The sequence below is a fragment of the Lepisma saccharinum genome, chromosome 28 (genome assembly GCF_977018435.1).
Source record: "Lepisma saccharinum chromosome 28, izLepSacc3.1, whole genome shotgun sequence".
Lineage (NCBI taxonomy): Eukaryota > Metazoa > Arthropoda > Insecta > Zygentoma > Lepismatidae > Lepisma > Lepisma saccharinum.
In genome coordinates, this window is record NC_139256.1 from 20,336,348 (window position 1) to 20,350,939 (window position 14,592).

At 34.9% G+C, this 14,592-nt stretch overlaps 2 long non-coding RNA genes across 2 annotated transcripts; both read right to left on the reverse strand.

Moving 5' to 3' along the window:
- Nucleotides 1-1,497: 1,497 nt before the first annotated feature.
- Nucleotides 1,498-5,493, reverse strand: LOC145980627 (uncharacterized). The gene is made up of 3 exons (XR_014440862.1): nt 5,446-5,493; nt 2,659-2,836; nt 1,498-1,626 (listed from the first exon to the last, which is right to left on the reverse strand). It is a non-coding gene; the product is annotated as an uncharacterized LOC145980627 (long non-coding RNA).
- Nucleotides 5,494-10,946: 5,453 nt separating this feature from the next.
- LOC145980836 (uncharacterized) lies at nt 10,947-14,249 on the reverse strand. The gene is made up of 4 exons (XR_014440894.1): nt 14,237-14,249; nt 12,735-12,779; nt 11,563-11,739; nt 10,947-11,040 (listed from the first exon to the last, which is right to left on the reverse strand). It is a non-coding gene; the product is annotated as an uncharacterized LOC145980836 (long non-coding RNA).
- Between the last annotated feature and the right edge of the window lie 343 nt (nt 14,250-14,592).

Sequence of the window (14,592 nt, forward strand, 5' to 3'; positions counted from 1 at the left end):
AGGAACCTTTCTTCCGGATTAATTTAAATACGGTCCAGGAACCTTTCTTCCGGATTAATTTAAATACGGTCCAGGAACCTTTCTTCCGGATTAATTTAAATACAGTCCAGGAACCTTTTTTCCGGATTAATTTAAATAAGGTCCAGGAACTTTATCTGGTCCTGTTGCGGAACCCAATAGATCCCATTAGAATTTTTGGTTTCTTGGATCTTGAACAACCCTGCTGTTATCGTCACGATGGATGATATTCAACTTGACGTCATTACGCAGTGTACTGTGGGGCGATATCGGACAATCAGATTCGCATGGATTAAGGAAAGCGTATGTGAAGCCTTCCTAAAGCGAGAAAATTTGCATTTCGATTTCACCACTTTGCACACTTTTCACGGTTTCTGTAGGGTTTCGGAAAAGGCAAGAAGTATACATTTCTCATGTGGTCACGATAATCATACCTTGAATCGGGAAAGACCATACACATAATGCTTACCCGGCGTGTTTTCAACGTAGGATCTGATCTGTTTGGCCGAAATATGGCGTAATAAATTGTGAGGGAAGTTGTTCGCTGAATTTGTTTCTTCTCCGACCTAGGAAAAAAGGCTTGTTCATACTGAAAACATTTCGATACCAGGATGTACATCCATCAATTATTTATTTCAATCAATTTACTCATAAATCAACTTACATGAATCAATTTACTCATCTTCACCCTACTACACAGTTAATGAATGCATGCTTAAAACAAACGAAAGGATATTTTAGTGGGATATTTTGACATTAAATTTAGGAAGAGAAATCGTGTGGAAGATCAGAAATTTTCCTGAAGTCAGATTTGCCTAAGAGGAAATGAGTTTACAGCGGTTTCCTAATTTTCGCTAGAGTTCCTAAATTAGTGTATCAATGCAGATAGTAGTATCAATAAACCAAAATATTCGGTTTTAAAAGCTGTATAACGGATTGTGCTGGAGGTAGAAAACAAGTGTCGTCATAATGTTTGCAAGTCTAACTTTAACATTCTCTGATAACATTTACGTGTCAGTGGGCAGAATCCTTCACTGCGTTAACACACTCTCTGATTCCACCATTTGTTCATTTTTGTAGTGAAATTAAATTATGATTATAATTAAGAGAAGTAGATTGTATTTAGAATATTAAGAATTTGGTAACACCAAAGAAAGAGATAAAGACAAATGTGCGTGTTCAACTACCAAATAAATCTGGCTAATTTTGACTAAATTACTTGATTTTACCAAGCCTGTGCTCCTCACTTGGTCATAAGTAGCCATATGTGGTCTTTCATATCATCATGGTATGGGAAGTTGCATTTGTTTCTTCAAGTTCATTTTCCAACGACATGTCACATGATATGCAGTGTCACCAAGGATAATAGATAATCCTTGGTGTCACTTCAATGTGGAATCACTCCCAAGACAGTAGTTCTGATGCTTCTAAGTGAACATAGTTAATTTTAAATAGCAAACAACAAATAACCAAGCTTTTGTGGTAAAGAGTTTTTTAATGCTCGAACCATTTTGAACAGGAAAACGAGAATATTGATTCAATATTGAAGAAACAGCAAGAAACGAAATTAAGTCCAGCTTCGCATTTCGCCTGTCTTGTGCCAATTCACTGCAAGTAAGGAAAAATATTTATTTTAGCTTTGCCATACTTAGACATAAAATAGTGATAAATAACCTACTCTGCATATTAAAAAACTCAATATGCTGACCAAGGCAGAAATTTATTTTATTATAAAACATAAACTAAACGTAACGTTTCAACCTTCTAGCAAGGTCTTCTTCAGACTATGTACCAAGTACAAATGTTTGTACAAATGTTTGTACTTAGTACATTTAGTTTATGTTTATGTTTTATAATAAAATAAATTTGTGCCTTGGTCAGCATATTGAGTTTTTCATATCATGGAAACAGGCTTAATAGTGTTATAATCTGCATATTAAAATTAAAAATCTCTGAATGAGAACTGAACTTGTTTTAAAATATTCTTCTTCTAAATCTATGAGTTTGTTATTTCATGAAATAGGTTATTATTCTCTCTACTTTTTATATTCCATGACAACCGACTATGATAATTTTCTAAAGAAAGAGGCATTATTTTATAGATCTAAACACTTTATCCTATAGCTCCCTTTTATATTACGTCCCTATATATATTTATTCTTTACTTCACTTCGTTTATACTTAAGAAAGTAGTGTTATTCACAGTGAATTTCACACTTAGTAACTATGGATATTTTATCATATTAAAGAATTTAGATGCAATTTCACGTTAATTTTCTGCACAATTATTTTATTAGGTTTCAATATAATAAAATTCCATGCATAATGTCATGAAATTTCCCAGTTAATTAAATTAATATTTTACACTTCCTTTCAAAATAACGATCAATATGTTTCCACTGTACAGGGTTTTACTTTTTTCAGAATTTAATCCTTGCATGTTTCCACCAATTTTTGTCTGTCAAGACATAACCTTGTAAACCAGCTGGCAAGACTTTAAATGCAATTGTCAATTCTGCATGCTAATAAATAAAAGAGTCATTGCTCAACACAAAGACGAAATTATCACCAATGCGCTTTAGTCTAAGTGTTGTTTAAAGTAAAATAGAAATATTTCGATATCACATTAGGTCTACTTACCTTTGGAAAATTAGCCATAGAATCCACCATAAGCCAAACCACCGTAGCCCAAACCGCCGTAGCCAATTCCGATGGGATAGCCAAAGTAGCCAAGTCCGATGGAGCGCTTGTTTCTGTTGAATCTCTCCGACTCCTGAGCCACTGTCAGAGCCACAAGGGCGAGGAGAACCAGGAAAGCCTGAAAGGAAGGAACAACAATTGAACATCGGAGGGATAGCAGGAAACCCAATTTAATGTTACAGTTAATGACAATTGTCGACCTGAAAAAACAATTCTAATCTTTGGAAAATTAGACATGTTTGTAAATCCTCCTTAACATTTTGTGGAATTTTTGTGCGGATTTGTCTAGATTAAAAAAAAAAAAGCTAGAACATAGGCTCACATGTGGCACTGTATTGCCAAACTATAACAAGTGAATGTTACCTGCAAAGCACTAGAATATACAGAGAGAACATATAAGATGATACAGTTGGCAAGAATTCAAGTTTTTGAAAGTGAAATTAAATAAATTCCTCGAAAAAAACAAAAACATTTCAGAAGTAATTCGGACATGTAGTTAACCGTTGGAAATCAATAATTGGTATACGTATAATCTGAAAATATCGAATATGGAACCGCTGTATAGATGTTAAGTTTTCTAATGTATTTCAGCCGACCCCTGCGGCAGAGTGGTTTAGCACAGCGCACTACAGTGTTATGTGTCCCGGGTTCGAATCGCGGCAGGGCATGGGTGTTCTTCGGTAGTGTCCATTCATCAATTTCAACACATCATGACTCATCCTCATCTTTGCGATTAGTCAAAAGTGGCAGAAAACGAAATAAACCACCAATCAATATACTTCACTGAATTAGGACTTAAATATTCATTGATTTGTAAACCATTTTATAGATATCTATATCCATAACCGCAGACCCTCTGATTAAGAGGGGCAAAGACTTGATGAAAGTTCAGTCGTGAAAGAAGAACCTCATTTTTTTCACTGTATAGGCTATACATTATATATATGGTCTAATGCAGCAATATCGAAGCACCATAATGAATAAATAAATTGTCTCTGAAATGTGCTGTGCTCCTTTTTCTCCAAACAATTGTGTTCATGCATTTAAAACAATACTGTTAGCAGCAAGAGCCTGAAGTACTTGGTAGTTATAACTTCTCTCTCTCTCTCCCTCTCTCTCTCTCTGGTAATTTACATTGCATTACAAAAAACAATAAAATTGCGACCGAACCGAGCAAGAAATTTTTTTGATCCAAATTTTTGCAAACTGAAAACAATATTGATTTAATATGGCACAAAAAATCAATGGGCCGCCGTGTTATTCTTTTACATTTTTTTTTATTTCGGCGCCCAGGACCAAACTCCCCGTCTCTGAACTTGAGAACTATAAGAAAATTTTACGAAATGTATTTTATTTGTACAACATTTGATATCAAGGGGGCAATTGCCCCTATGTAACCCCTCCCCTGCAGGTGCTCTCGGCCGTCTGGAAGAAATAATGCAAGGAAGACGTGAAAACAAATTCCATCTTGAGTATATTTTTGTCCTGCTACTCTTAGATACTTCTAGTCTTGCTTTCTTTTATCTCAATGTTTGCCCCCCTTGAATTGATTTCCGTCCAAGGTTGGGGAGGGGCAATAATAGTACTCGTATAATATAGTTTAATAATGGCGATAAGATTCCTCTACACTAAATTTCTAGGTGAAAGTATAATAATGTAGGAACATAGACGTCTGGAAGGGGGAACAAGAATGGCCACACCTCCTCCTTAGAAATCGAATGTCAACCTAAAAGTATATACTATTTCACACCTATAATTTGATTTCTATCATAGTAATTTACATGCTCCATGGAAAAAGACCTTGCATGTTCCTCCGTGGAAATAAATCTGCGGACGTCCATGATTAGGAAGGCAATTGGCCCCTTGCATCCCCCGTTCGCACTCCTATGTCTATAACTACAGGTGCCCGTTCTCGTGAGTTTTTGTGTGCGCTTGTCAATCGAACACACTGTGCCACCAAGAATTTTCTGGCAATGTACAGTCACCGGCAATAATAATTGGACCCTAAATCCTGGAACACTCGCTTCCTTGTAAGGTGTTATGTGTGTTGCCTAACTCTACGGCGGTGGCTGAAGATGCCATTGAACATTTGCTATTAAAATCCTTTAATAACCGTAGAGTTAGGCATTAGGCAACACACATAATAACTTGCAGGAAAGCGAGTACAAATTGAGGATCGAGGAGTCGCATTTTTTTGCCGGTGACTGTACATATACTCTGTCCCAGCTAATTGTAGAGCATGCAAACGAAATTAAGTCCCTGCGCAAGTAGAGGAACGGAATTGCGTGGAGTGGGGGAAAGCGACGGCATTCCCAGCAGCGTGTACTGCTTCGCTCTGGCCACTGCGTGGCTTTGCTCCACAGTTAGCTGAAACAGGGTATATGCGACTTCCTGTCTCGCTCATCACAGACACTATTGGTACGCGGCTACTTTGCAGTAGCAAGAAACTTCACTTTCAAGTTTTGTTTCATTCGGCGAATAAATTGGATCAATTTTTTTGAGAATTAAAGAAGATCTGGTTTCGCCAAATTCCAAAGGTCCTCTTCGCTAATCTGTCTCTCTCTTTTCTTCCACTCTTGGCTAATTGCGAAGATGAGGTTGAGTGATGATATGCAATTGATGAAGGGACACTCACAAAGAACCCGGGACCCCTGGCATCGGACCGTGCTAAGCTAAGCACTCCGTCACGGCGGTCGGTGTAAGCAAAGTACAAGTAGCTGTACTCACCAAAAGCTTCATGATGATGATCAGATTGTGTTCCTTTCCTGAGACCGTACTGTTGAGTATAATTCTGTGGACATATTTATACCGGATTACACAGTAGGAGAACCAACATTTTCAAGGTCAATGTGGATATATTGTGCCAGTTTTGTGGTTTGCACCTATCGGTCCCAAGGTGAAACAGTTCCTCAGGTACTAAGATGAAAATTTCCCCATTATACTCAGTTAAATTACTTTTCTCACAAGAAAAATAGAAAAAAGTTAAGAGTTGCTGTTACAGATGCTGGCAGGCATAAGCTCTTCAACAAGATGCACGCACGCACACACAGTCACTCTACATAAAAGTGCGTGAGGTGTCGGTTTAATGCAGCTAGTAGATGGATCAACGGTGTCAGCATAATGAACAAACACTTTGGTGTTCCTAAACCCAAAGGCTTATTACCACAACAAGATCAATTTCCTTCAGACTCATAGTAATATTGGTATTCCAACTTTGCCTTGTTCTCCTAAAGGTCCCTTACCACCAAGGATCCTGTGAAGTTTTCTGACTCTTCCCGTGCTGAATGACCTGCCCATCGAAACTTTTTTGATTTAATTATTGTATCATGGGATGACTTTAGATTGAGCTGTACAGTAACGTTCTTCATTCATTGTTTCATCCCTTTTACGTACAAATATTTTTCTCAACTAACTAACTCCATAGCATTCTTAAACCGGAAGGTTTATGACTGCAGAAATACAAGCCTTCCATCTGTCCCTATCCTGCGCAACATCAACCCAATCCTTTTCATCCTTATCGATTTCCTTTACGTCCATCTCAACGTTATTTCTCCATCTTCGTCTTGGCCTTCCTACTGGTCTCTTTCCAGTCGGTTTCCTATCAAGAATCCTGTAAACTCTTCTTTCCTCTCACATTCGTGCCTGCCCATCTAAGTCGTCTTGACTTAATTATTCTAATAATATATGAACATAAATACATATTATGCAGTTCTAAATTGTGTGACCTTCTTCACTCACATGTCTCCTCATCCCTTTTAGGTCCAAATATTATTCTAAGGATTTTATTTCCAAATACTATTAATTTATGTTCCTCTTTTAATGAAATGGACCAAATTTCACATTCATATAATACTACAGCAAAATTACTGTTTTGTGTATATTCTCTATTAGTTTCTTAGATATTAAACGAGAAAAAAGTTTATGAAGAGAAAAATATCATGCACTACCTGAATTAAGCCTGCTTTTTATTTCATGTTTAATATAATTTTCATTTGTTAATATTACTCCTAAGTACTTGAATTTGGAAACTGATTCAAACGAGTTATCAATAACTAAATTTTGATTATTACATATTTCTTGGATTCGGCCTGTAAGCATATGTTTAGTTTTTCATTTTAAAATATAATATATTTTTCTTAATATTTTATTTTCAATGACTTTTAATTTATGTTCCTCTTTTAGTGCAAGGAATCGCGTTTTGTAGAGATGGGACTGACATTTACCGTGCTAAAAATTTCTCTCCTTGGAGAATTTTATGAACCAGGAAATATAAATATTTATATACGGAAATTTCAGCAAATTACAATTGATTTACAAATTCGATTTAGACGCACCGAAAGACAGGGCCGTAATTAGGCTGATGTTTTTGGAGAGTAAAATTTAATATGTTATATATACTATGTAGAGAACAATATACATATGTTAATATTCATGATAAGATATAAGCAAAAAGAACATACAATTTCTATGCCACATAAGTTTTCAGTAATATATAGTATTGATTGATTTGGTGTTTTAGGTCCACTTTATGCACAGTAAGGCTAATCGGGACTGGACCTACAGTTTAAAGTGGGATCCGAACCACTATGTGCCTCCACCGGGCGACGACGCTACCACTGCGCCATCTGGAGACCCAGTAATATATAGTAACATGCTTTAATAAATATATATATATAGAGTCTACATTAAATTATTAATACTATATTTATTTTAAAATTAGACTATATCGCAACAAGTACAATAACTAAACATACGGTCTACATGCAAAGTTTGACCCCCCCCCCCAAATTAGGAGGTTTATTTTAAATTATAAAGTAATATTTTCTCTTAGCCACAGGGATTTTTCGGGGGATGGGGAAGTTTCGGAGGCCAGTCCATTTAAAGCAACATACGATAAACCCTTGATCTGGAGCCCAGTATATATGTATGTTTGTATGTACATACACACACACACACACAATATATATAAATGGGGGCATTTCATTGTCACGGGTGGGCCAGGTAAGACACTGCCTCTTTACTTAATAAGAAATGTATTTCAATTTCTGTGAATTTTTAAATTAAAAAATATTTAAGACAATGGTAGTGGAGTTGAAAGAGAAATGTAACAGGTAAAGGAGAAATTAATTGTTTTTTGGTGTCACGGGTGGGACACAATACAAACACAAGTAAATCAAAAAGTGAAAATAAATGAACAATATGTAAAATACCTTCTACCTTTTAACTTAATTATGTATAATACTTGAATTTTTATCCAAATTACAAGTCTAGATTGTTGACTCACAAGATAGAAAGTTACAGCATTTCATTTAATTTAAAAAATTGAGATCCAGGGGCACTTAGACATGGAATGCCCAATATCAATATCAATATATATATATATATATATATATATATATATATATATATATATATATAGCCCCTGGATCTGTGTGTGTGTGTGTGTGTGTGTGTTTTGCTCTCTCCTGTTATGTGCCGAAATGGTTAAACCCTCCCCGAATTATATTCGAAAAAGTAGTATTAAAAATAAAGCGTATTATATGATAATTGCCCACTTCTCTTTTACATCTCAATATTTAAATCATAACGTTCTGAATTTCCCGTCTAAAGGTGGAGTAGAATTGTTATGTAAGCAAATGACCACGGTGTGTTGAAATGAAAACATTCTTAAGCTTTTAATCCGTTCAACTAATAAGTAATATAACTCGAAAAGTTCGTGTAATTTGAGTGTGCCTGGCAAGTGGCAGAGAAATTGTTGTCACACATTTTTGTTATGCAAATTACTATGGATGTGTGCATCCTGATGTTTCGGTGCCGGGATCTGGTTGTTTCAGGATACAGTAATTTGAAGTGGCCCTAAATGTGAAATTTTCATTCCAGAAATTGGAAAACAATTACTTCTGGGAGAAATAGTATTGAGAATTCAAGATTTTCATATACTTGTTAGGAAATGTCTGTGCTGAAATTACTATACACATACGCCTTTTTTGAAAATTATGTCCCTGTCAAAACCCTTCCAGATATTATCCATGGGAACTTCCCTGGTCGATTTATTTCATAAATAGTGGTGTATATAATAATAGAATATGATCGTGTTTAGCGATTTTACCACTCATTATTGTCTTAGAAGCGCCAGTAATTAGAAAGATGTAACTTGTTGCTGTATGAGCCTCCAAAAAGATTTAATTCTTGCAGAATGACACGTCCCTCAGTATTCCAAGTACAAAGGTCAGATTTGAAGCGTGACTCCCATAGGCAGTGTAGAATTTGCCGCCTCTCTTTCATAATTCTTGCATAGATATGCTACGTTATTCGTGTGAGAAATGCATCTTACACCGTCGGGACGGGGAGGTTCGACTAGTCCGTCGGCCTTCCTGGAAATTTTCATGTTATTTTCAAAATATATACATAAAGAAAGGAACAAACCTTTTAATGTTGTAGTTAGAAGTTCACCTAATTAGTATACCAGCGAAATAACCAAAGGGAGAATTGCTTTAGATCGAAGAATTAAGTGTAAAAATACAAATTTCATAAGTAAATTGAAGTATTCAATACTTTTTCAATGCAACTCAGATGTTATTAACTATTACTCCAGGTGGCTCATTCTAATGATCCTTGGGTTCATTCATGATATAATCCTAAATGAGAATTAATAGGAATAGAAATCTTACTAGTATCATTTTCTAACATTTAATAGAAAAAGTAAAGAATTTTCAGAATTACAGAAATACGATATTTATGAGAGATCACACAATATAAACTTTGGGACTAAAATGTCCTTGCAACTTTCAAATATTTTTCTTGAATGAGGTGTTCAAATGCAAATAACAAATTATAATAGTTATGAATTTTAATATAGTAACCGCATGAAACTTAAAAAGAATAAAAACGGTTGTGCTTGAAAATATCTCTGGTCGATCGAGTAGAAAAGTATCCATTAACAATAAAAATAAAGAAATAAAAATAAATTGTTTTTTATTTGTTTATTATACTAATAATTATGATTTGATTATTATTATATCTCATACTGAGTTTTTGTCAACGTCCTGACCCCTTTACTCTGAAATACTCAGGAAAATATCTACATCAGCTCAATTTACTACCCCAGCAGTTTGTAAGAAGTATTATTAATTTAAAGTAAAGTTTCGTGGCGGTTTCTGAGTGTACTTTCTCTTACTTGTCTTGCGAACTGTTCTCAATCAGCTTTTCAATGCTTATTTTTATGTGCTTTTAATGGAAGGTTTTAACTTCGAGTCCTGATCTGAGCATGAGTGTTCGTTTCTAAACGTCCCTTGATCCATTTCATGCAATTATAATTTATCCTCGTCGTTGCGTTTAGCTTAATTGGCAGAAAAGCGATTTAAAATAAATCACTACCATTCCGCTGAATACCAAAAGCAAACGGATGTTTTCGCTAAGCTGAAAATGGTCAGGAATTCAACTTACGAGTTGAAGTGTCATGGATTTTTTTAGAAATGTAAAAAAGCCTGAAAAAGTAAGGAAATTAAATGTTTTTTCCCTTGCTTGCCAAACTGGAAACCGGAAACACTTCTCGTTTTTAACTCTTGTACTTTTTGTGGGAAACTTTCGCATAAAAATGTCACTTTTTAGTAATTTAGTATCAACAATATTCAATAAACTTTCTTCATTTGATTAACCTACAAACTTGAAGACAAAAACACTTATTTCTTAGTATTTTATATCATTACAATGTGGTCGGGAAAATTATTTTAAATTATCTTGAAAATTTAGGGAATTTGGTTTTCAAAAATGAAAGGGCATCTTGAAACGTTTGATAACAGTATGATTCATAAATATACCCAACACTTCTCTCTAGCATAATCGCAGTGTTAATATTCACACACGTTATTGCACTGTGTATTAAGGATATTTTACTCGAAAAACCTTAGGAGGAAATATTAATATTTGCAAGAGAAAGAAACGCGTGAAAAGAACCTCATAGTTGGACACATTATACGTAACCAATGTCAGTGTAATCCTGTCCAATGCTTAGGCAACTGCAAGGTTGATAGCCAGGAACCTTTTTACATACGTGTACTCTACTGCATAATTTGAGACAAATTTTTGCCATAGAGGAAATTCTAACTATTTTGTAACTTTTGCAAAGCCCTTGTGTACGAGTGGTTTGGATATTTCCTTGTTCTAGAAAGAATAGGTTTAGAAATTAGAGGACAGTAATATTTTTGTTGAATATTTTTTTATTCAAGCTCGAAAGATACTGTACAGAAGAGTTAGTATAATTGTCTTGAAGAAAGAAAGGCGATTCTCATTCCTTGTGTTGAAATTTCTGGTCCATTTCATCTGGAAGTAGGAAAATAATGCATTATATTAATATATATGTACATGACACATCTTATGTTAAAATTTAATTTATCTGACTTTAAGGTTGTTTTTTCTGCAAAAGAATTCAGTATTATGCGCATCATTGCAGCACAATTGCTTGTTCAGTTAAGTTATGTATTACTTTAGAATAATATTGTTGTTAACTAAAGATTGAGCTAGTTAAACTCTGATGTTAAGGTGGTAAGAATATTTAGAATTTATACTTACACTTTAGTTCCATTACAATGGAAATGTTTCTTACATGGAATATAAGTACTGTTTATAAAATAGATTATTACTGATTACAATTAGTTTGCCAACAGACTTCAATTAAAAATCAGAGATAAACGATACTAACATAGAGTAATTTAAATAATAACAACGAGCAGTCAGCGAAAGTCAATATTTTTCCAAATAAGGTTTGTCTATACTTTTTACGTTCGTAATGACGTGGTGAAGTTTCTACATGTTAAATGCTACTTTTTAAAACTGAGAACTTACTTATCGTATTCAGCCATAGAATCCACCATAACCCAAACCACCGTAGCCCAAACCGCCGTAGCCAATTCCGATGGGATAGCCAAAGTAGCCAAGTCCGATGGAGCGCTTGTTTCTGTTGAATCTCTCCGACTCCTGAGCCACTGTCAGAGCCACAAGGGCGAGGAGAACCAAGAAAGCCTGCAGAGAAGGAAATATATACAACTAGACCTATAGCTTTGAAATTCCAACATCATTATTATTTGAGCCGTTGATTATAACATTGACTACTTGCACATATCTCGGACAGAAACCTTGATTGAAAATCGCGAACATTCTCAGGATTGAATTATAATCGTTCACTGTATGATATTTCCTGTGGATGTGTGATGTTATAAGACATTCATTTTCTAATTTGTTAAACCTTACAAGGAAGGTGTCAGAAAATGAACAAAATCCAATTTTAGATTAGCAGCAGCGAAGATATTAAAAAAGAATAACAAGTAATCAAGAAATGGTTTTACACAAATGTGGATGGAAGGAAACAATCTATTAATATAAATCGTATATTAAAGTTGTGAAAATGGTTAAATACGAATAATATAGATTTCTGTGGCGATGTTATCATATTAAAGCGTTCTGTGATCCGAATTTGTACAAGCGATAATTTTAGTTCAAATATTGAATACAGATGTTTTCCTCAATGCCAGATTTTTAGTTAGTTTTACACATTGAAATCATTAGTGCGTTTTTATGTTGATATTCATTTCATTAAAAATTTGGAGCTCATCCACGAAGAGCACATCTATCTTTCTCTCCCCTCTCTCTCACGCTCCCCCACAGACGCACACACACACATTATGTAGGTTATTTGGTATGCATATTGTTTCATATTTATATTAAATGCTCTATTTTTATCCACATTGAATATTGAAATCTGTAGAGTTGGAATTAGTTCTTTATCTTTGCATTTTTTTATTCTGTAGTAATTTTATAATGATTAAACTTCTGTATTTTTATCAGCTTTTTCTGTTATAGTATACATACATACATACATACATACATACATACATACATATGTAATATGAATGGCGTGGACTTCCCACACGTGCAACTTTATTGTAAAGTATTGAAAGAGTTTGAAGATAACAGGAATTGTCTCTATTCAGTCTACTAACAAGACCACAATTACTTACCAAAAGTTTCATTGTGAATGTAGCTTGTAGTTTCTTGATACCACACTGCTGAGTCGGTTCATTTCGTGGTTCCTTTTATACAGGATTATGTTCAAAGTTACGCGATATTTTCGAGGTCGCGTTGGAGCTATCTCCAGATTGTGCCAGCTTCTTGTATTGTGGTTTGCACTTGATGGTTCCAAGGAGAAAGAATTATTTCTGAACTAAGGTCAAATTGAATTGTTTCCTGTTATTATTAATCCTTCACCAAACAGTATAGACGAGTGAGCAGATTTCATCAGATTGTTTCTTGCGACTAATATCTTTCATAAGATACTTCAGTACGTAGACTCAAGACACGTTACTAGTTAAGAATAATGGTCTAAGAGGAGATTGACATTTAATACCCATAAGGGTATTACTCGCTTACTCCCAAAATTGTATTCTCTACACTTTCTTAACAAACTCAAACTGCACATTGGTGTTGAAATTTGCATTTTCTTAAAGTTTTGATTTGTAAAGGATGACAGGTTACAATATTTTTTAAAACCACAAATTAGAGTTTATGGGATAAAAGTGTCATAGCAACTAGATAGCACAAACAGGGGCGACCTTATGTATGTGCGAGGCCTGGTACTAACAATGTACTCGTTGACCTCCATGGCGGAGTGGTTAGCACAGCGCGCTACGACATTAGGGATCCCGAGCTCGAATCCCGGCCTGAACATTAGTTGTGAGTCTCTCTTCATCAATTTCATTATATCACCACGCATTCCCATCGCCACGATTAACCAGAAGTGGTAGAAAAGTGACGCTAAATAACAGAGTCAAGTAATAATGTACGTGGGGCGTAATCAGATGAATTGATGATAGGCTAGTTTCTCAATCTTGAATAGTATAATATTTAATAAACAATTTATTATGGGTCCCTATCCCGGTTTGTCCAATTGCAAACTTGTTAACTCTAGTGCTTCATAGGAATAAACAAAATGAAAATATGTATAACACATAAAAAAGACAAAATACTCTAAATTGCAACATACAAGTTCAGTAGGCTTGATGTTACTTGTGCAGTGAACAGCAATTTCGTTCTGACAAATTAGCGTCTCCGATAGTATATAAAGTTCTTGTCTTCGAACTCCAAAGAGAGAGAGAGAAACACATACACACACAGCACACACACACAACACACACACACACACATATATCTATATACATATATAGTACATACATACATAAGCAGAACCCTAGATGCGCGGTGTCTTTGATCAACAAAACTATTGAACTCGAATTCTTGAGGTCCAAATCGGAATCACCTTGGTACTACAACTCAAATAATAATAATAATAATAATAATAATAATAATAATAATAATAATGAATAAAATTGACCCACGAACTTCGGGCGAGTGCCTTCCTGACCACGGATAACTTGTCTGGTGTTACATTAGAGGGAAATCTGTCAAGGACTTTTAATTTACGAAAATTGGGAATGAACTTGGAGCGGTATAAATATTTGCTTGCCTCTTGCATACATTTTGTTCCAGGGGGTGCTCGTAGCTATGTGAAGTACGTATGCATTACGTCATCTGGGAGGATCGGGTTTGACGGTGCTCGATGCTATGTGCAGTAAGTTTGGTGCGGGCTACATTTAGCTACTAACACGTCGCAAAAATCGGAACAAGCAGGTTATTGATTTTGTAGCGTTCGATTTATTTTTATTGTATTTTTGTACTTGTAGACTGCAATCATGTCTAATTGTGCTGTAGCAAGCGATGAAAACTATAACCAGAAAACTAAAGGAACTGACATAAAATATCATAGATTTCCAGTCGATAATTGCGTAAGTAAACAGTGGATTCATGCTTGTAAACGAAATG